Source organism: Salvelinus sp. IW2-2015, linkage group LG14 (assembly GCF_002910315.2).
Source record: "Salvelinus sp. IW2-2015 linkage group LG14, ASM291031v2, whole genome shotgun sequence".
Lineage (NCBI taxonomy): Eukaryota > Metazoa > Chordata > Actinopteri > Salmoniformes > Salmonidae > Salvelinus > Salvelinus sp. IW2-2015.
Window position 1 is genome coordinate 50,077,212 of NC_036854.1, and position 21,706 is coordinate 50,098,917.

At 41.5% G+C, this 21,706-nt stretch overlaps 1 pseudogene; it reads left to right on the forward strand.

The window, feature by feature from the left end:
* LOC111973571 (disks large-associated protein 1-like) overlaps positions 1-21,706 on the forward strand; it is a 230,971-nt pseudogene that overhangs the window by 53,064 nt on the left and 156,201 nt on the right.

Here is a 21,706-nt window from a genome sequence, read left to right on the forward strand (position 1 = left end):
GCCCCTATATCCCGAGATGTGATTAGTACCTACTCCATGTTTGTGTCATACCTATGGAAGAGCAATAGCATCACACAATACTGAAACTCCATCCTAATCAGATCCCCCCCCATGTACCGCTGTGAATGATTAAGTACAGGCTAATGAGCTGATAATAGATTTGTAAACGGTACAAATGACTTTATTGACTTCATATTCTGCTCTCCATAGTCCCTCTGTGATTTAGCTATCGTCTCAACCAGATGGAACTGAAAGTGTTCCGGTGTCTCTGATCCAAGTCTGGATAAGGACATCATCTTGGGATTTTGTGTGGAACCGCACCTGCTTGCCGTCTGACATGGTTTATTTTGGTTGCGTCATCGATCGATTTTGYTCTAAATTGCCACTGATTAGGGACCATTCGATAATTACTGGGAGTCATGTGAAAATACAAATATTATGTGACCCACCCCTTTTGCTTGAAAGAAATTGCACTACACCCCCGCTTCATTGATTTATCTTAGAAAAATTACGACCACAGTAAATGCCTTTTCACACAAACTCTGATGCATTTTTTCACCCACGTCGCATAACGTTACAAACATTGTCTACGTTCGTGTTATGCTCTTTTCAGTTCTATCAACCGTTCCTCCTCTCTCATTTTAGAGATGGCGCCCAGATAGGCTCCTTTCCTAGGTCAACGCAGCAAAATCAATGGTGTACATTTAACTCTGAAAGTGTCAAATGTACACTATTGTCAGTGAACATATGAGTCCTATTAGTGATGGGAAACCGAGGCTTTCTGAACGCTTCGGACCTTCTCCCATATTGTGCCGAAAAACGGTTCATTACTCAAAGCTTCATTGTCRGTTCACAATGCCCTTTAGTTACATCAGCCGCTCAGCAATAAATAGCAGCGTGTGATTGCAGGTCGTTGGCTTTAGTAGCCTATAATCAGTTGTAACACCAGGTTTGCTTTTTACGTAATGCTTCCCTTTTTTGCCTTTAAGTTCAAAAATGGTTTCTATGGCATTATTTAGGATGCTTAAGACTAACCTTATACTATACTAAATAAAACAAATGATTTGAACAATATAGTGTGCCTTCAATGGGATTCAACCTCATACCCTGAATGTTCCGTATCTCCCTACTCTACCTGCTAAGCCAGTCAGGTGAAACTACATGTACAAAATCCTAACTATATTTGTAAGTAAGGTGTCCAGTAGAGGTTTGTGTTTGAAAGCAGTTTGGGATCAAGTAAAACACAAAAACCACAGCAGAATCAGTGGGCTATTAAATTTTGCACCACACGGTTTGAAAAAGCACATGATCAAACAAAGCTTCAGACATCGCTGATGACGTACTTCTGACAGAGAGATAGCCGCATCGGCACACTGCTTCGTGGTTAGCTGCTTAGCGATTTCGATGCACGCTTTGGAGCACCCGTATCAAGCGTAACATCGCTAGTGTACTGGCGTTAAAATGACACTTTTGAAAGTGTTAAATATTTAACTCTGTTGCCGTGTTTCCCATTTTTATCTTTAAGTGTTCAAAGGAACTCGATTGTGGTGTTTKCATAGCTCTACTGTAGAGTAATATGCAACAATTACGGTGTAAAACATAACACTTGATTTAGAGTAAACTGGACTCACTTTGCTTAGTGTTAACTCTGATACACTTTCTCAGTGTAAGACATTTTATTCTTTAGTTTTACAGTAAAACATTTTGGGTGGTGTTTTAACCACCCCTAACACAACCGATTGGCTCAAATGCATTTAGAAGGAAAGAAATAACACAAATGAACTTTTAACAAGGCACACCTGTTCATTGAAATGCATTCCAGGTGACTACCTCATGAAGCTGGTTGAGAGTATGCCAAGAGTGTGCAAAGCTGTGTACAAGACAAAGGATGGCTACTTTGATGAATAAAAAAATAAAAACACTTTTTTGGTCAGTTACACATACTGTCACGCCCTGACCTTAGAGAGATTTTTATGTCTCTATTTTGGGTTTGGTCAGGGTGTGATTTGGGTGGGCATTCTATGTTCTATTTTCTATGTTTTTGCATTTCTTTGTTTTGGCCAGGTATGGTTCTCAATCAGGGACAGCTGTCTATCGTTGTCTCTGCTTGGAACCATATTTAGGTAGCCCTTTTCCCTCCTTTCTGTGTGGGAAGTTGTCTTTGTTTGTGGCACTATAGCCCTTAAGCTTCACGGTCGTTTTTGTATTGTTTATTGTTTTGTCGGCGTCTTTTCAAATAAAGAGGAATATGTACGYGTACCACGCTGCGCTTTGGTCCAGTTCTTTCGACGGCCGTGACAGAACTTCCCACCACCAAAGGACCAAGCAGCGTGGTGAAAGGGACTCCTGGACATGGGAGGAGATCCTGGACGGTAAGGGACCCTGGAGGCAGGCTGGGGAGTATCGCCGTCCAAGGGAGGAAATGGAGGCAGCTAAAGCAGAGCGGCGGCGATATGAGGAGGCAAGTCTGTGTGGGAAGTTGTCTTTGTTTGTGGCACTATAGCCCTTAAGCTTCACGATCGTTTTTGTATTGTTTATTGTTTTGTCGGCGTCATTTCAAATAAAGAGGAATATGTACGCTCACAACGCTGCGCCTTGGTCCAGTTCTTTTGACGGTCGTGACACATACAGTGCATTTGGAAAGTTTTCAGACCCTTTGACATTTTCAACAAAAAAATACGTTACAGACTTGTTCTAAAATTGATTAAATACATTTTTTTCCTCATCCATCTACACACAATACTACATAATGACAAAGCAAAAACTTTTTTTTAGAAATGTTTACACATTATTTACATAGGTATTCAGACCCTTTGCTGTGAGACACGAAATTGAGCTCAGGTGCATCCTGTTTCCATTGATCATCCTTGATGTTTCTAMAACTTGATTKGAGTCCACCTGTGGCACACACCTGTCTGTATAAGGTCCCACAGTTGACAGTGCATGTCAGAGCAAAAACCAAGCCATGAGCCAAACTATTTAATGCATTTTAGAATAAGGCTGTAATATAACAAAATGTGGAAAAAGTCAAGGGGTCTGAATATTTTCCATATGCACTGTACATGTCAGTAGATGCACACAACAAGTAGGTCACATGGGGGAGAGGCATTGTGCCGTGAGGTGTTGATTTATTATTATTTACAAACCAGGTTTACTGTTCACTTGCGCTGTATAATATTGAAGGGAGTTCCATGCACTCAAGACTCTGTACAATACTGTACATTTCCTGGAATTTGTTCTGGACCTGGGGACTGGGAAAAGACCCCTCGTGGCATGTCTGGTGGGGTACGTGTATGTGTCAGTGCTGTGTGTAAGCTGCTTATGCAAACATTTTGTAATTTCCAACACATGAATGTTTCTTATAAAATCAAGAAGTGAAGCAGTCAGTCTTTCCTCAACTCTTAGCCTAGAGAGACATGCATGCATGGTATTAATATTAGCCCTCTTATTACAATGAAGCGCAAAACATGCGGCTCTGTTCTGAGCCAGCTGCAGCTGGTCTTTCTTAGCAGGTCTTTCTTTGCAGCACTTGACCATATGACTGGACAATAATCAAGATAAAATAAAACTAGAGCCTGCAGGACTTGCTTTGTGGAGTGTGGTGCCAAAGCAGAGCATCTCTTTAGTAAGGGCAGACCTCTCTCCATCTTTACAACCTTTTAATCTGTATATTTTGACCATGACAGTTTATRATCTAAGGTAACACCAAATAAATTAGTCTCCTCAACTTGTTCAATCAGATTCAGCTGAGGTCTAGAACTTACGGAATGGTTTGTACAAAATACAACACTCTTAGTTAAGAGATGTTCAGGACTTGTTTATTACTGGCCACCCATTCCAAAACAACTGCAACTATTTCTTAAGGGTTTCAGTGACTTCATTAGCAGCGGTTGCTGATATCTTTGAAACATTAGCATACAGTGAGGGAAAAAAGTATTTGATCCCCTGCTGATTTTGTACGTTTGCCCACTGACAAAGAAATTATCAGTCTATAATTTTAATGGTAGGTTTATTTGAAAAGTGAGAGACAGAATAACAACAAAAAAATCCAGAAAAACGCATGTAAATTTTTTAATAAATTGATTTGCATTTTAATGAGGGAAATAAGTATAATAAGAGAAGTATGGCCCTAGGAAAGTTAATATATGACAAAACAAGTCATTCATCTGTAGGCTACGTGCATAGAGAGCACTTTGCTTTATGCATCAATTTGTTCCCAATCTCTTACCCATATTGGGTGCAGCACTGGCTAAACCCTGTAATATCCCTCAAAACACAAGGGTGATGATTTGCACAGGATAAGTATTATCAGAGGACCTTGAGGTTTCCCGAAAAAAACTGTAGGTTTTTAGGGATGGGATAATAACCTTCCTTTCAAGTAAAAATGACTGATATGGCAGATTTGGACGGGTCTAAAATTACGGCTGTGGTGATTGGTGCTCGTTCACATGATTACATTACCAGAGCTCCCCCAGTAAAACGTATCTCGTCCGAATAGGGCTTTAGTTAAAGTTTGAAAAACCTTCACACCTAGAAGAGCCTCCAGGCTTCCATCGTAATGGTCCATTTTGAATGAGAAAACAAATATTCCAGTTTGGGCAGTTTGGTAAAGCTAATCCCGTCCGAATCGTCCAGAGGAAAAATGACATGCTGGAGTAGTAGTTACATAACCTAGTTTCTATAGTAATACTAGTCCCGTGCGAATAGGGCTTAAGGCTGTCTCTGTGCTTTTGTGGGCACAAAAACCAGATTGGTATTTTTCAAAAATACAGTTGGCACTTAAAAAAACAATTTCTCCAGAATTTAACTTAAGAATGGAAGGTTGGAGATGGGCCGAAAATTGATAAGAGCTGAAGAATCTAGATGACTTTTCTTCAGAAGGGGTTTCTCCATAGCAGTTTTTAATGCAGTGGGGAAAGTGCCCGTGAACAGGGAGTGATTAACAATAGCTTGCACTTCTTCAGATATGCAATTTAAAACTGTTTTGAAGATGGTGGTGGGGATAGAATCGAGAAGGCAGGGAGAAGGCTTCAATTGTGTTATCACTTTCCTGAGCATGTCTGTATCAACCATGGAAAATAACTGCGTCGTGCCTTTGCATGGTAGGCTAGGGCTCATATCATCACACTTTTCATCAGGTCTTTCTCGACCGATACCCAACCTCGTTTGTTTTCTGATCTCTGGAACATGCCGCAAACTCATCACATTTAGATGTGGAGGAAAGTTCACGTAGGTTTGCGGGGTTAGGATTTATCAGGCCATCAATGGTCGAGAAGAGCACTTGAATTACTCAGATTATTAGTGATCACGTTAGAAAAATGATTCTGTCTGCCATTTCTAATTGCCTTGTTATATATTCCAAGTTACTCTCTCAGAATATCATAATGGACCTGCAACTTTCTTTCTCCACTGCCGCTCTGCCTTCCAGCAATTTCTCTTAAATTGATTTGTTTCCTCCCTCATCCTCTGTTTGGATGTGGCCTTTTTCAACTTTACTGGTGCTATGGCATCAATGGTTACCCTTAATTTGCTATTAAAGTTMTCATCTAAATCATCACAAGAGGAMGGCAGAATATGAAAAGCTGTAGTTTGGGGTTGAGGCTTCAACAAGAGTGGCACTCCAGTCTGAAGACAGCCATGTTTCAGTCAGAAACATGCAGTCAACTTTGCGCTCAGTAACGAGGTCATTCACAAGAAAGGTTTTACTCGCTAAAAAGGCGGAGTTAAAGGAACATAAATTAGGCTACTCACAATAACCATAGTGCCAGTTGATATGAGTTGATATGTTTTCCAAGTCCTCTGTTGCTTATTCTGACAGGGAAAACTGGAGCACTAACAGACCCTGTCCGTCAGTCTCTAAACGGCGATGTTGCTGGAAGTAATCCTGGAACCCCTGCGGTCAGGGTGAATCCTGTCTCTTTTCAGAAGTGCTGGTTGCTCCCACAACAAATCAAAGTTGTCACAAAAAGAGACATTCCTGTCGTTGTTTCTTCAGGTACTCGTTTAGGGCAAAGGATCGGCTGAAATGTTCCCGAACATAGTAGTAGTGGACTGAGCCCATGTTGTTCCCTAGCGAGATGGTACTGAGGAGATGTTTGAGTCCGCCCACTCCTGTTGGGTCTGGTCTTAACTGAACCCGCAATTTTTGTGCCCCAGTCCAGACGTTGCTTTGTCCAGGACCTTCCTAGGGGGTGGTGAAACGGTGTAACCAAACTTCTATGCCATACTCTTGGATGCTCTTGTTGTGGAATTGGACTGTAACAACTTTTGATTCTGTGTCTGAGAGTGAAATTACTGTGAACTTTTAAAATGGGACCTTATCTTTACAATTTCTGTATTTTAATCAAAACCGTTCTAGAAACTGGGTGGTCTTGAAACTCGCTTCAAATCATTCCTGTGGCCCTGGGGCTTGCACCAGGCAGTCTAGGTCAGATGGCACAAAGCCCATACCTCTCTGGAGAACTGCCCTGCTGAATTCCAGGAGGGTCATGGTTTCTGCTCTGGCGGTTGTTGCTGCTGCTCGCCAACAATTGACGGCTCCATCTTTGGCAGCCTCCTCTAGTGAGAGATAGGGTAGAGGGAGTAAATAGAGGGACACAACCCTAGAAATCTACACCACGCAGGGTTGTGGGTAATGAAGAGAAACCAGAGTTGTGTGTTCATTTTAGGGATGCCCATGTTGGCTGACGACTCAAACAGAATTCTTCCGGGGCTCTATGTTCGCTACATACTTTAGTCTGAGACGTCCGTTGTTGAAGTTGTTTGTGGTGGCGTAAAAACGAGGGGTGTTGTACAAAACAAAGTCATCAGTGATTGGATCATTTATAACCATTCAGAGTATCAAAGTCAATGGCCAATGTTCAAAACACCTCTTTACCCATGTGTGTTCTAGCTCTGGTCCAACCCATCGGTTTCTGGGACCAATCAGAATGGTTGGAATGTGTTTAGGTTTTAGAAATCATCAGGGAGGTACTCAGATCCAGACTCATTGCGGAGAAGACACTGACATCTGTGGGCGTGGCGCAGCGTTTTGCCGGAGCAAGGAGTTTGGGTAGGCAGGGAAGCAGCCATGGTGCTGGAGATCAGAAGTGTCCAGTGAGATAAAGGCAGGTTGAGGTTCCCATGATCAGAGCAGTACAGAAGGTGTTGAAGAGAGTAGTAGAGGAAGATAGGTCCAGGGCATGGGATCCTAGGAGGCTTCCTTGTGAGTAGGCTGAGGCCAATAGARAGTGATAGGCATAGCATACAGTACCAGTCAAAAGTTTGGACACACCTTCTCATTCAAGGGTTTTTCTTCATTTTTACWATTTTTTACATTGTAGAATAATAGTGAAGACATCAACACTATGAAATAACACCTTTGGAATCATGTAGTAACCCCCAAAAAAGTGTTAAACAAATCATATTTTAGATTTTAGATTCTTCAAAGAAGCCACCCTTTGCCTTGGACAGTTTAAACACTCTTGGCATTCTCTCAACCAGCTTCACCTGGAATGCTTTTCCAACAGTCATGACATATGACATATGACATATTCCCACATATGCTGTGCACTTGTTGGCTGTTTTTCCTTCATTCTGTGGTCCAACTCATCCCAAACCATCTCAATTGGTTTGAGGTTGGGTGATTGTGGAGGCCAGGTCATCTGATGCAGCACTCTCCTTCTTGGTCAAATAGCCCTTACACAGCCTGGAGTTGTGTTGGGTCATTGTCCTGTTGAAAAACAAATGATAGTCCCACTAAGCGTAATTCAGATGGGATGGCGTATCACTGTAGAATGCTGTGGTTGCCATGCTGCTTTAGTGTGCCTTGAATTCTAAATAAATCACAAAAATTGTCACCAGCAAAGCACCCCCACACCATCACAACTCCTCCTCCATGCTTCATGGTGGGAACCACACATGCGGAGATCCTCTATTCACCTACTCAACGTCTCACAAAGACATGGCAGTGGCAACCAAAAATCTCAGCTTTTCATGGCCCAAACAAGTATTTTCTTATTATTTGTGTCCTTGCAGTAGTGGTTTCTTTGCAGCAATTCGACTATGAAGGCCTGATTCACGCAGTCTCCTCTGAACAGTTGATGTTGAGATGTGTCTGTTGAACTCTGAAGCATTCATTTGGGCTGCAATTTCTGAGGCTTTTAACTCTAGTAAACTATGGGTCTTCCTTTCCTGTGGCGGTCCTCATGAGAGCCAGTTTCATTATAGCACTTGATGTTTTTTGCGACTGCACTTTTTTCCGCATTGACTGACCTTCATGTCTTAAAGTAAGGATGGACTGTCGTTTCTTTTTGCATTATTAGAACTGTTCTTGCCATAATATGGACTTGGTCTTTTACCAAATAGGGCTGTCTTCTGTATACCATCCCTACCTTGTCACAACACAACTGATTGGCTTAAATGCATTTAGAAGGAAAGAAATTCCACAAACTTTTAACAAGGCACACCTGTTAATTGAAATGCATTCCAGGTGACTACCCCATGAAGCTGGTTGAGAGAATGCCAAGAGTGTGCAAAGCTGTCATCTAGGCAAAGGGTGGCTACTTAGAAGAATCTCAATTATAAAGTATATTTTGATTTGTTCAACGCTTTTCACTATTATTCTACAATGTAGAACATTTTAAAAAATAAAGAAAAACCCTTGAATGAGTAGGTGTGTCCAAACTTGTCACTGGTACTACACTGGTACCAAACAGTTGGCCAAACAAATAATTTGTCAAGCCATGATGTGATATATGACAGAATTGGATGTTGCATGCAAATTCGGCTATTGTTTGAGTTGCTTTGTTTATCAGAACATTTTCTTGAGGTAAGGGGCAGATTAGATTATGTTGAGCCGCGGGACGCTGGTCTATTGCCTCTGACGTGAACTGGCGAAAGCGGTGAGGGAAGAGCGCCATTCTCAAATCGAATAGTATCTGCGCCGCTCTGTTATGTTGTCAAAAAGGCAGTATGGTGCATCGTCCAGAAACAATAATTATTTTCAATAAAATATACACTACTGTTCAAAAGTTAGGGGTCACTTAGAAATGACCTTGTTTTTGAAAGAAAAGCAAATGTTTTGTCCATTAAAATAACATTAAATTGATCGGAAATACAGTGTAGACATTGTTAATGTTGTAAATTACKATTGTAGCTGGAAACGGCAGATTTTTTAAATGGAATATCTACATAGGCGTACAGAGGCCCATTATCAGCAACCATCACTCCTGTGTTCCAATGGCACGTTGTGTTAGCTAATCCAAGTTTATCGTTTTAAAAGGCTAATTGATCATTAGAAATCCCTTTTGCAATTATGTTAGCACAGCTGAAAAGTGTTGTTCTGATTAAAGATGCAATAAAACTGGCCATCTTTAGACTAGTTGAGTATCTGGAGCATCAGCATTTGTGGGTTCGATTACAGGCTCAAAATGGCCAGAAACAAAGACCTTTCTTCTGAAACTCGTCAATCTATTCTCGTTCTGAGAAATGAAGGCTATTCCATGCGAGAAATTTCCAAGAAACTGAAGATCTGGTACAACTACTCCCTTCACAGAACAGCGCAAACTGGCCCTAACCAAAAGAGGAGTGGGAGGCCCCGGTGTACAACTGAGCAAGAGGACAAGTACATTAGAGTGTCTAGTTTGAGAAACAGACGCCTCACAAGTCCTCAACTGGCAGCTCTATTAAATAGTACCCGCAAAACACCAGTCTMAACGTCAACAATGAAGAGGCGACTCCGGGATGCTGGCCATCTTTCTTATTTTAATGGACAAAACATTTGCTTTTCTTTCAAAAACAAGGATATTTCTAAGTGACCCCAAACTTTTGAACGGTAGTCTATGTTTGACTTCTCAAAGTAGATTTAATTGGGAAGGCAGATTAATTAAGTGTTTTTATCAAATGCAATCACTAGCTCAATCACACTGTACAGTAGTAGCTCACTTGCTGGGCTGATATAGTAGTAAAGGCATTCTCTGGGTTTTCGTCCCAAATGGCACCCTATTTCCTATATCGTGCACTACTTTGACCAGAGTAGTGCACTATATTGGAAATAGGGTGCCATTTAGGATGCAGAGGGTGGGTTAAATGTAATGGATCAGATGGAAGCTCAATATATTCCAGACAATGTAGGTAGGGGTCTCTCTTTTCTTTTCCTCCATACATTTTCCCTCTTCCCATCTGTGTCCCTTTGATATCTCACTCCATTCCTCCCTCCCCGTCTATCATTGTTTTTCTCTCCACGTTTCTTTCTCATTAGTCTCTGTCCCTGTCTGTCTCTTCTCCATACGTTAGTTATATCAATCCAAACACGGACATAGGCAGTAAACGCTCACACACACACACCGTTCAAAATCGAAGTGGACTCAATTGAATTCGAAGAATTACTACCAAACGGACAGGAAGGCGTACTTTGGTCTTGTATCTCTCCCTCTCTCCCTCTCTCCCTCTCTCTCACACACACACACACACACACACACACACCACACACACACACACACACACACCACACACACACACACACACACACACACACACACACACACACACACACACACATCTTATCGCTTACCTTGTCAAACATGCAGTGCAGAGGAATGAATCACAGAATCAAGTGACGAGATGGATGCAGAGTTACAGATTTTATGCATGTGTGTGCTTGTGTTCCTGTGTGTATGTCTAGTAAACAAACAGTAGTGCATCTGTGTAAAGGGAAATACTTAATTACATTATACAGTAAACCTCTAAATAATTACATATTGCTGCACACACATTTCCAGTGAGGAATATAACAATTAATTATGCCTGTCAAGGGGGAATATGAGTTATGCAAGAGATTTCATAATAACTGTAACTCAGGAGAATATATCAATTTTTTAATGATTGTACTGCTTCAAATTGACAATGAGAGATCAAGCTTAGAATTGCTCACTGTCTGCCCCTCTCTCCAGCTGTCACAAACGTCGTAATCCTCCTCGTCTGAGGAGGAGCAAGGATCGGACCAAAGCGCAGCGTGGTTTGAATACATACTTGAATTTATTTAACGAAGACGAAACGAAGGACACTTGACAAACTAACAAAACAACAAACGAACGAACGTGAAGCTATACTACGACAAGTGCAGACACAGGCAACTTACGTAATGACATAGACAATAACCCACGAAATACCCAATGAATATGGCTGCCTAAATATGGTTCCCAATCAGAGACAATGATCAACAGCTGCCTCTAATTGAGAACCAATCTAGGCAGCCATAGACATACAAACACCTAGACTAGACACTGCCCCATAAACATACAAAAAACCCTAGACAATACAAACACATACATCCCCCATGTCACACCCTGACCTAACTAAAATAATGAAGAAAACAAAGATAACTAAGGCCAGGGCGTGACACCAGCTCTCTCTTCATCTGTCATTTTCCATCCTCTCCACCACCCAGCCCCCTCTCTCTCTCTCCATCGATATCTCTCTCTCTCTCAATAATTTTCCCTCCGTCACTCCATCCCTTCCGCCACCCTCTCTCTCCCTCCGGTCAGATTGCTAATGAGCACTGGTGAGCCTCTACACACACAGAGGCCTGTGATGAAATGCATGGCCATGACGCTGTCTCTCTATCTATGAYACATCATCACACGCTACAGCAGAACAGAGGGGGAGGAGCACTAGCGCGAGAGAGAATGCTAGCGCATTACAGTGCAGGAGAGGCCCCATCATATACACCTTTGTGTTCCAATGGGTATTGCTGCCGTTTTACGGCCTCCTAACCAATTCTGCTATTCCATGTGGGTTTTTTCCGCATTGTTTGTAACCTTCTCTGTACATAATGTTTCTGCCACAGTCTCTTATGACCGAAAAGAGCTTCTGGACATCAGAGCAGCGATTACTCCCCTCAGACTGGACAAAGATTTTTTTTTGTCTTTAATGAATTATTTGCATGAAGAGGAGACACCGATACAGGGGCTGCATATCCGGGTGTTTGGTGAGAATTCGTCGGCAAGTGAGTAATCCGCCTTTGCCATCCATCCTACTGGCAAATGTGCAATCACTGGAGAATAACTGGATGAGCTCTGTTCGAGACTATCCTACCAACGGGACATTTAAAAACTGTAATATGTTATGTTTCACAGAGTCGTGGCTGAACCAGGACATATATACAGTTGATAATATACAGTTGGCTGGGTTTTACATGTATCGGCAAGACAGAACATCAACCTCTTCCGTAAGACAAGGGGTGGTGGTCTGTGTCTAATTAAATCTGTTTTACCTCAATTCTACCAGCATGTCACGTGCAACCAAAGGAAAAGAAACTTGAGACCAACTCTCCCCCACCCTCCATTTGGCTAATCTGACCATAATTCTATCCTCCTGATTCCTGCTTGCAAGCAAAAACTCAAGCAGGATGTACCAGTGACTTGCTCAATACGGAAGTGGTCAGATGACGTGGTTGCTAAGCTACAGTACTGTTTTGCTAGAACATATTGGAATATGTTCCGGGATTCATTTGATGACATTGAGGAGTATGCCACATCAGTCACCGACTTCATCAATAAGTGCATAGACGACATCGCCCCCACAGTGACCGTACGTACATATTCCAACCAGAAGCCATGGATTACAGGCAACATCCACACTGACCTAAAGGCTAGATTGAATCCTACTACGTGGGCTCTGAAGCTTGTCAGATGTGGCAGGGCTTGCAAACTATTAAGGATTATAAAGGGGAACTCAGCCGCGAGTTGCCCAGCAACGTGAGCCTACCAGATGAGCTAAATGCCTTTTATGCACGGATGAGAGCACCAGCTGTTCCGGACGACTGTGTGATCACACTCTCCTTAGGCGATGTGAGTAAGACCTTTAAAGATTGGCATTCACAAGGCCGCAAGGCCAGATGTATTACCAAGACGCGTGCTCAGAACATGCGATGACCAACAGTGTATTTACCAACATTTTCAACCTCTCCATTACTGAGTAATACCTGTATGTTTCAAGCAGACCACCATAGTCAGTGTGCCCAAGAACGCCAAGGTTATCTGCTTTAATTACTACCTCCCCGTAGCGCTCATGTATGTAGCCATGAGGTGCTTTGAAAGGCTGGTCATGGCTCACATCAAAATCATCATCCCAGAAACCATAGACCTACTATTCCGTTCGACGGGGCTGTAGTGCAGAGGATCGATAATGTCCACATAACTAACAAACTATCATGGTCCAAACACACCAAGACTGTCGTGAAAAGTGCACAACAATGCCTTCAGGAGAATGAAAAGATTTGTCATGGTTACTCAGATCCTCAAAACGCTCTACAGCTGCACCATCGAGAGCATCCTGACTTGTTGCATCACCGCTTGGCATGACAACTGCTCGGCATCTGACCGCAAGGCGCTACAGAGGGTAGTGCGTATGGCCCAGTACATCCCTGAGGCCAAGCTTCCTGCCATCCAAGATCTCTGTACTAGGCGGTGTCAGAGGAAGGCTCTAAAAAATGTCATACTCCAGTCACCCAAGTCATAAACTGTTCTCTCTACTACAGCATGGCAAGCGGTACCGGAGGGCCAAGTCTAGGTCCAGAAGGCTCCTTAACAGCTTCTACCCTCAAGCCATACTGTAAAACTGCTAAACAGTTAATCAAATGGCTACCCAAACTATTTGCATTGACCCCATTTATTACGCTGTTGCTACTTGCTATTTACTATCTATGCATAGTCACTTTACCCCTACTGTACATATTACCTCAATTACCTTGCCTAATCTGTACTGGTATAGTCTCGTTACTTTTTTAAACATTTTATAAAAAATAAAAAATAAATATATATATATTTTTTTAAACTCTGCATTGTTGGTTAAGAGCTTGTAAAATAAGCATTTCACGGTAAGGTTAACATTCGTTGTATTCGGCACATTCGACAAATATAATTCGATTTTCTCATCAGATTCCTGTTTCCAGCTCTCCTGCTTGTTCGCTGTGATTGGTCCAATCTATCGCAACTCTTAAAGACTGACTAATCGAATCAGGATAAAAGAGATCACGTTTATGTGTGCATTCCCTATGGCATCCTATTGCCTGTATTGTATAGTGTACCATAGGGCTTTGGTCAAAAGTAGTTAATTATATAGGGATTAGGATGCCGTTTGGTATGTAGCCTCTGTGAGTGAAAAAAAATCCTCAAATTTAAATGTTTTCTTTGAGTTAGTTGCTTCTCTCTATTCTCAATGAGAAGGAAATGGATTGGAGACTGAAAGAAAAAGTGAATTAAGCCTCATAATTGGGAGGCATGGTGTTTGTTAGCATTGATTCGTCCTGATTTGCAAATGGCACCCTCATCCCGACAAAGTGCACTCCTTTTGACCAGAGCTCTCTGTGCACTCGTCCAAAGTAGTGCACTATATAGGGAACAGGGTGCCATTTGGAACTCACCCTGTTTCCACTCAATCAGTGAGCCTTGCCTTCTCCTTCTTCTAACAACAGTATTTGCATGCCTTTTATAATACCAGCTGCTAGTCATTTAGCTACATGCTTCATGGCAGACTGAATTTGCATGGAGAATATTTGCATCGTCTGCTGACTGTTTGTGTTGGTGACTGATCCCACTGCAGCCTCACACAGCCTGACACCTAAACGTAGGAGTCATTCTTTACCATTCAATATGGGATCTGTAAATCAGTTCTAGTGCAGCTGTATGGGAGAGAGACACTTCTTTGTAACTGTTTTCTTTGCGACCCTTCCCTGGTCTCCATACTAAGACTAAGCATACCGCATCCTTGGTGTTGAGGGGCTGCAGGGTAGCCTAGCAGATGCTGGTCCATCCATCTGACACCTGTTCACCAGGTAGGGTGGCCAGCCGCGGGACGCTGACAGAGGTCAAGGCCAGGTCACAGGGAGTCAGTGGGGGGATGCTCTTTAATCGCCAACTATTGTAGAATATGATTTGAGAAACATGATGGTGCTGTAGCTTACTCTACGTACAATGTACAAGATCATGTTTTCTCATGAACTTACTAGCAGCCACAAATATTATAAAGTGGTAACTATCAACATTAGGATATGCATAGGAACTCATACTCTTGTGTAAGCCTTATTAAAGATACAACGTGTCAGTGTTCAACCTTAAAATGTGTTGACAATACAACATAACAGATTAACTGGAATGACATTTACTTTTGCGGGTGGCCAACAATAACTATCTGTCAGCCACGCCCCTCCTAAAATGTGCCTCTTGTTTTCTAATCTGACCTGGTGGATCATAGCTCAGTAACCCAGGATCAACAACGCAATTTAAAGAAAACAAGGGGTTGTTTGTGACCCTGCTGGCTGGGTATAAATAACGCAACGTGTATTCTGTCCAATATTTATGCAAATAGGCTTGTTTTTAACCCAGCATTTTTAAGAGTGTGTTAGTTGACGACTGCAGCGCTCCATTTCAAGGGCAGGACTTTGAATAATTCATCACTATGCAAATGTTTTTATTTTTTATCTGTCTAAGGGGGAAATTACTGTGACCTTCTATGCAAAACGAGAGAGTGAGGGAAGTGAACAAGTAGAGAAGGATAGGGGAGAGAAGGGGAGAAAGGGAATTGAGAGAGAGAAAAGGCTTTACATAAAAGTCGGAAAATCTCAGCCTTTGAAAAAATGACCATATGTTTCGATGTGATATGGAATCAAGGCCCTTTGCTGTATTCATGAAACTGTTCACAATCAATGCAAGCACGATCCATAAAAGATTAAACTAAGTTTGACCTGTGAGCTGGGACTTCTGGGCTGCCCAGTGTGTCTGAGCCGAGAGGAGATGGCCATTTAGACTCTTTGAAGTCGCGTCGGCTACCGATGGGATCTGGATCAGACCTTGCCCCCAGCTGCATTAACCCCCTGAGCCCCAGCTAGGCTACGCCAACACTGAGTCAGGACAACTAGTCCTGAGCCTGCATCCCTGCCTGCCTTGATAGCTGGCTAGCGCCATGCTTAATCTCCCCACTGTACAGCCATGGGCTCAGCTCCATTATTCACACACACATTATTCAAACTTCAGGATTTGTTAGCACTGCATTGTATTATGTTCCTATACTGTGGGATAAATTGACGTTGGAGGGTGTTCATGTTAAGGTCTATGCTGGAGTACTCAAAGTCCATTTACTAAGAATTTAGGGGGCTCTGAGCACGTTATCTCCTTGGTTCCTCTGCATTTCACTGTCTCTGTCTCTGGTTGTCTGCTGCATATATACCCACATATAGATCAAAATCACAATATGAAAGTTATCGGACACACACACACACACACACACACACACACACACACACACACACACACACACACACACACACACACGGCATGCACATATTTGCCTGATTGTTGGAGGCAGCTGTTTTGGTGATGAAAAGAGGCGAGTCAGAAAGAGGATTGGCAAGGCTGTGAAAAGCAGAGAATTGTTGACAGGAAAGGGGGGGGGGATTTAGATTTAGCCTCTGGTCGTCCTAACAGGCTTCTCCACGGACAGCCCTTTTCTATGATGACCAATTAAGGTCATTTTAGGGCCCGGGTGAAAAGTAGTGTACTACATCGGGAATAGGGTGTCATTTGGGATATAGATTATAATGACATTACACTGCCTATCGGAAACTACCTATCTGTGAGTCACCAAGGGGAGTATTTTCGATAAAGCCTTATCCTATCAGTACATGGGATAAAATGAGACTAATACTGCATAACTCTACATGGAGAAAATGTCAAAACAAATCGGATTCTAAATACACTATATCCAAATCTCTGGTGATTAAAATAATTCCAGATTTGTATAAATCTTTGGTGATTAAAATAGAATGACATTCAGAATCCAAGGCAGCAGTCCTATAACTATATTTCAACTGCAGATGAGAAGTCAGCAAGGTCAAATCCATGGTTTAATAATCATATAAAGATTTGCACTGTACTATTCAATGTGCGCATTATAATTTATTAATAGAACTTGAAGATATTGAGGTTCATACAAATTCTTCAGTGTTAAAAACCTTTTAGGGATCCCTTCACCCCCACTCCCGCTCGAATCCCGKTAACGGGATTGATTTGACAACATCCAGTGAGATTGCAGAGCGCCAAATTCAAAAACAGAAATACTCATAATAAGAATTMATWARACATACAAGTGTTATACATCAAAATAAATCTTAACTTCWTGTTAATCCAGCCRCWGTGTCAGATTTCAAAAAGGCTTTACGGCGAAAGCAGACCATGCGATTATCTGAGGACAGCACCCCGCATACACACACATGAAAATCAGATTTCAACCAGGCAGGTGCTACACAAAAATCAGAAATAACGATATAATTAATGCCTTAACTTTGAAGATCTTCTTCTGTTGGCACTCCAAAATGTCCCATAAACATCACAAATGGTCCCTTTGTTCGATAAATTCCTTCGTTATATCCCCAAAATGTCCATTTATTTGGCGCATTTGATTCAGAAATACACCGGTTCCAACTCGCCCAACATGCCTACAAAGTATCTAATAAATGACCTGTAAACTTGGTCCAAACATTTCAAACAACTTTCCAATCCAACTTTAGGTATCCTAAAACGTAAATAATCAATAAAATTTAAGACGGAATATACTGTGTTCAATAGCAGATAAAATCAACGTGGAGCGAGTTCCAGGTCGTGCGCACCAAACAAAAGAGTCCACTTGGCTTGACACTCAGACTGAACAGCCCTACTTCTTARTTTCTCAAAGGAAAAACATCAACCAATTTCTAAAGACTGTTGACATCTAGTGGAAGCCATAGGAACTGCAATCAGGTGCCTCATAAATCTAGTTTCCCATAGAAAACCAATAGAAAACACATTGAGCTCAAAAAATGTTCCCCTGGATGGATTGTGCTTGGGGTTTTGCCTGCCAAATCAGTTCTGTTATACTCACAGACATTATTCAAACAGTTTTAGAAACTTCACAGTGTTTTCCATCCAAAGCTACTAATAATATGCATATCCTAGCTTCTGGGCCTGAGTAGCAGGCAGTTTACTTTGGGCATGCTTTTCATCCGGACGTGAAAATACTGCCCCCTAGCCCAAAGAATGTAKTTCAGACATGCATAATCTACGCGCAGAAATACTGTCTTACCTAAATTAGCCACAAAATTCCTAAATTGAAAGTTACTGTTTTTTGGAACCTGTGCAGAGCCATTTCCCCCATATTTATTAATTTTGAGGTCGGTTTGGCTTCGTTTAGATTATGAAAAAAATCAGTAATTTTTTTAACATTCATGTATAATAAAATAAAACTATTATTAGAGATGTTGCATTGAAATTCCAAAGCTCCAAAACACACAAAATATTCAATTGTTTCTGTCAGGTCCATACAGTAAAATAGGAAATTACTATGAAATAATAAAATATTTCAGTTGTGTATATTACTTTGTTTTATTTGATGACTTTATAATTTTTAATTCCTTAAAGTCATCATCTCATCTCTGCTCGGGCAGTAGCAGTCAGCCATCCAGATAACCATCTAACATTATCTCTGTTCTCCCCATACTGTACTGTCTTCAGTCATCCTATTTAGCTAGGCTAGACTGCCTAAGTAGGCCTATTCTGCAGAGCCGTCTGACAATAATTTGACTTTATAGTAGATAAGGCATACTTTCATGAACTGTCTCTATCTCTCATCATTGGGTTGTGTACATTCCTCTCTCATGCAGTGCTGTATGAGGTCTGTGTGTATCTAACCTAACATAGCAGGCGTTAAAGTGTATCCATCTCTGTCCGAGACGGAAAAGAACAGGCGCAATGGATTATGGTCATTGTTGTTAATTGACACGTTTCTGTACTGAGCTAGGTTTTATATTTCCATAATGAAAAGTACAACTCCCTTCATCCCAGTGTCCCATATAGGTCTTCACTTCATTTCCCTTGTGAATTATTTTATTTCTCTCTAGAGAAACGGCGCGTTGGGCTCACAAAAACAACAGAACTAAATGGAATTCAAGTAAATGAACCGACATCGGTCAATTACTTGTTTAATATCTGAACAACTGACATTTTGGTTTAATTGCTCAGCACTATAGAGCAAGGACATGGTGCACATATCCGCACGTGACAGTACGCAATTTCTGGGGACCACTTTCATTCGTGAGCGCTACATTCAAAACTACTGGCTGAAATTATACAAAGGTTTGACAGTGCATCTGTCACAGTGTGAATTCAACCGAAATTTACTCAAGCCTTTGAATTATGGAAACTATGGCAGCTCAACAGCAGTTGAGTCTTACTATTGAGTGCAGGACTGAGCCGTCATGTACATTAACAGAAGAGTATATTTGCAATGTAGATACAGGGCTTTACGTTTAGTTCTGGCACTGTCGGACCACCACCTGGCGTAGCAGACCCCTGAAGGGCACACTTAATGAAATCACACGCTGTAATGTGAAACTCACATACTCACTGACAGGTATTCATTTGGCCCCAGGAGGTGTGTGAATGTGTGTGTATGGGGGGTGGAGGGATGCAGATTCTAAGCCTTTGTCTCATAAAGTTAGCCCCTGACCATCCCCTTCTCATTCTAACACCAGTTTGCAAAGAAGTAACTGCATCCCAAATAGCACCTTATAAAGTGCACCTCTGGTCAAAAGTAGTGCACTGTACACTGAGTGTACAAAACATTAGGAACTCTTTCCATGACATAGACTGACCAGGTGAATCCAGGTGAAAGCTATGATCTTTTATTGATGTCACCTGTTAAATCCACTTCAATCAGTGTAGATGGGGAGAAGACAGGTTAAAGATTTTTAAGCCTTGAGACAAGTGAGACATGGATTGTGTATGTGTGCCATTCAGAGGGTGAATTGTGACGTGACGTGACTACCATTAATGGGATGACGGTTATTTTATCAAATCAGTTAACTATGTTTAGTTATTACGTGATTCAATTCATCACTTAACTCATGAGTGGTCYAAGGCACTGCATCTCAGTGCTTGACGCGTCACTAAAGACACCCGGGTCCGAATCCAAGCTGTATCACAACCGGCCATGATTGGGAGTCCCATAGTGCGGTGCACAATTGGCCCAGTGTCTTTCAGGTTTGACCGGTGTAGGCCGTCATTGTAAATAATAATTTGTTCTTTAACTGACTTGCCTAGTTAAATAAAGGTTACATTTTTAAAAATGCAATCTTGGGGCACCACGGGAAAAGTTATTTAACGAGTTACTATTTCCCAACTTAAACTCTAAAGATATAAATATCTCTTACATTAATAACAGTCAATTTTTATATTATTATTTCCTCATATCAGTCTCATTCTGAATGTTGTTGACTTCAAATCTGCACGAACCCTAGTCTAAATGATGATTCAGCGATACACAAACTGGCTTAATTACTTATTTACTAACTAACTAAATAATCACACAGAATTACGTAAACACACACAATATAGGTTGAATTGATTACTAACATAATGCAATGAAAAGTCCCTAGTGGACTAACCCGATATGACGGCTGGATACACAATGAAAGGGGTGGGGAAAGAAAGAGCGGGAGAAGGAGAGACAAAGGAATTCAACTATTGTACATACAGTTGAATAATAGCACCCTAACAACCGCTCATTTGGATATAAAAATGAAACAAATATTTACGCTTATATGTCTTTGTCTGTCGTCTCTCTGTTGAAACCCCTCGATCCGTCTGTGATGAATAGTTTGACAGAAAGTCTAAGGTTTTCCACCTGAAGTTATATTAGGGAAAGGGGGATACCTAGTCAGTTGTACAACTGAATGCCTTCAACTGAAATGTGTCTTCCACATTTAACCCAACCCCTCTGAATCAATGTCCTTAGTAGTTGTAGTAGTAGGCTTTCTTTGTTCTGGAAGTGTTCGTTAGACTGGATACATCAGGCGTTCCAATGGTCGTTTGATAGGGAAATGTTCTTATTTTCTTGTCACGTTACATGCAGAGCTGCAGCCAGTGCATGTCTATGTCTAGTCTTCTTCTCTGTTGAGTTACCATTTCGTAATATTCAGCTCGGTCACGCTGCACGTATACTGGTCTAGTAGTTTTAAACCATTTTACACGYCAGTAGCAACCCGGCAATGTGCTGGTCTTGTAGTTTTTAAACCATTTCGTAAAGTGTGGACCAAATCCTCACGTTCTCATGTTTTGGTCAAATGTAAATTAGCAGTCCTTTTATGCCCTCGCCTTGGAGGGCGGTTCCATCACGTTGCCACAATGTCTGTGCTCACGTGGGCGTGGTTACTGAATTGGCAAAAGTCTATATGAAAAACAATTATCACATTTAGAAGGCTAAAATAACGYTTCATCTTCTCACAAATAGTTTCATATTTAACCATATAGGTTCCACAACATTTAGATGAAAATCTGAAAAACTGGGACGTACAGCTTCCCCGTATAGCTTCCCAAAAGGACTACGTTTGGGATGAGAACTGAGACAGTGCAGCTTTGAATTTTCGCCGAAACAAACTCTTCTTAGCCGAAACACGTAACAGTATTGAATGTCTCTTCAACCAATCATTTCTGGTTTGAGAGTCTCTTATTAATTGAGCACTTTGCCTTACAACAAGCTTATTTCATTGTTTTTGTTTTTGGTTCAATTTCAACAATCGTTTTTCTCTGTCCTGTTCTGTTTTTAGTGAGGACCTGCAGTTGCATGGAGGACAACAGGTGTGGATTTAAGGACCGGTGAGTCATGATGTTGAAGAGGAGACAATAAAGTGGGTGAG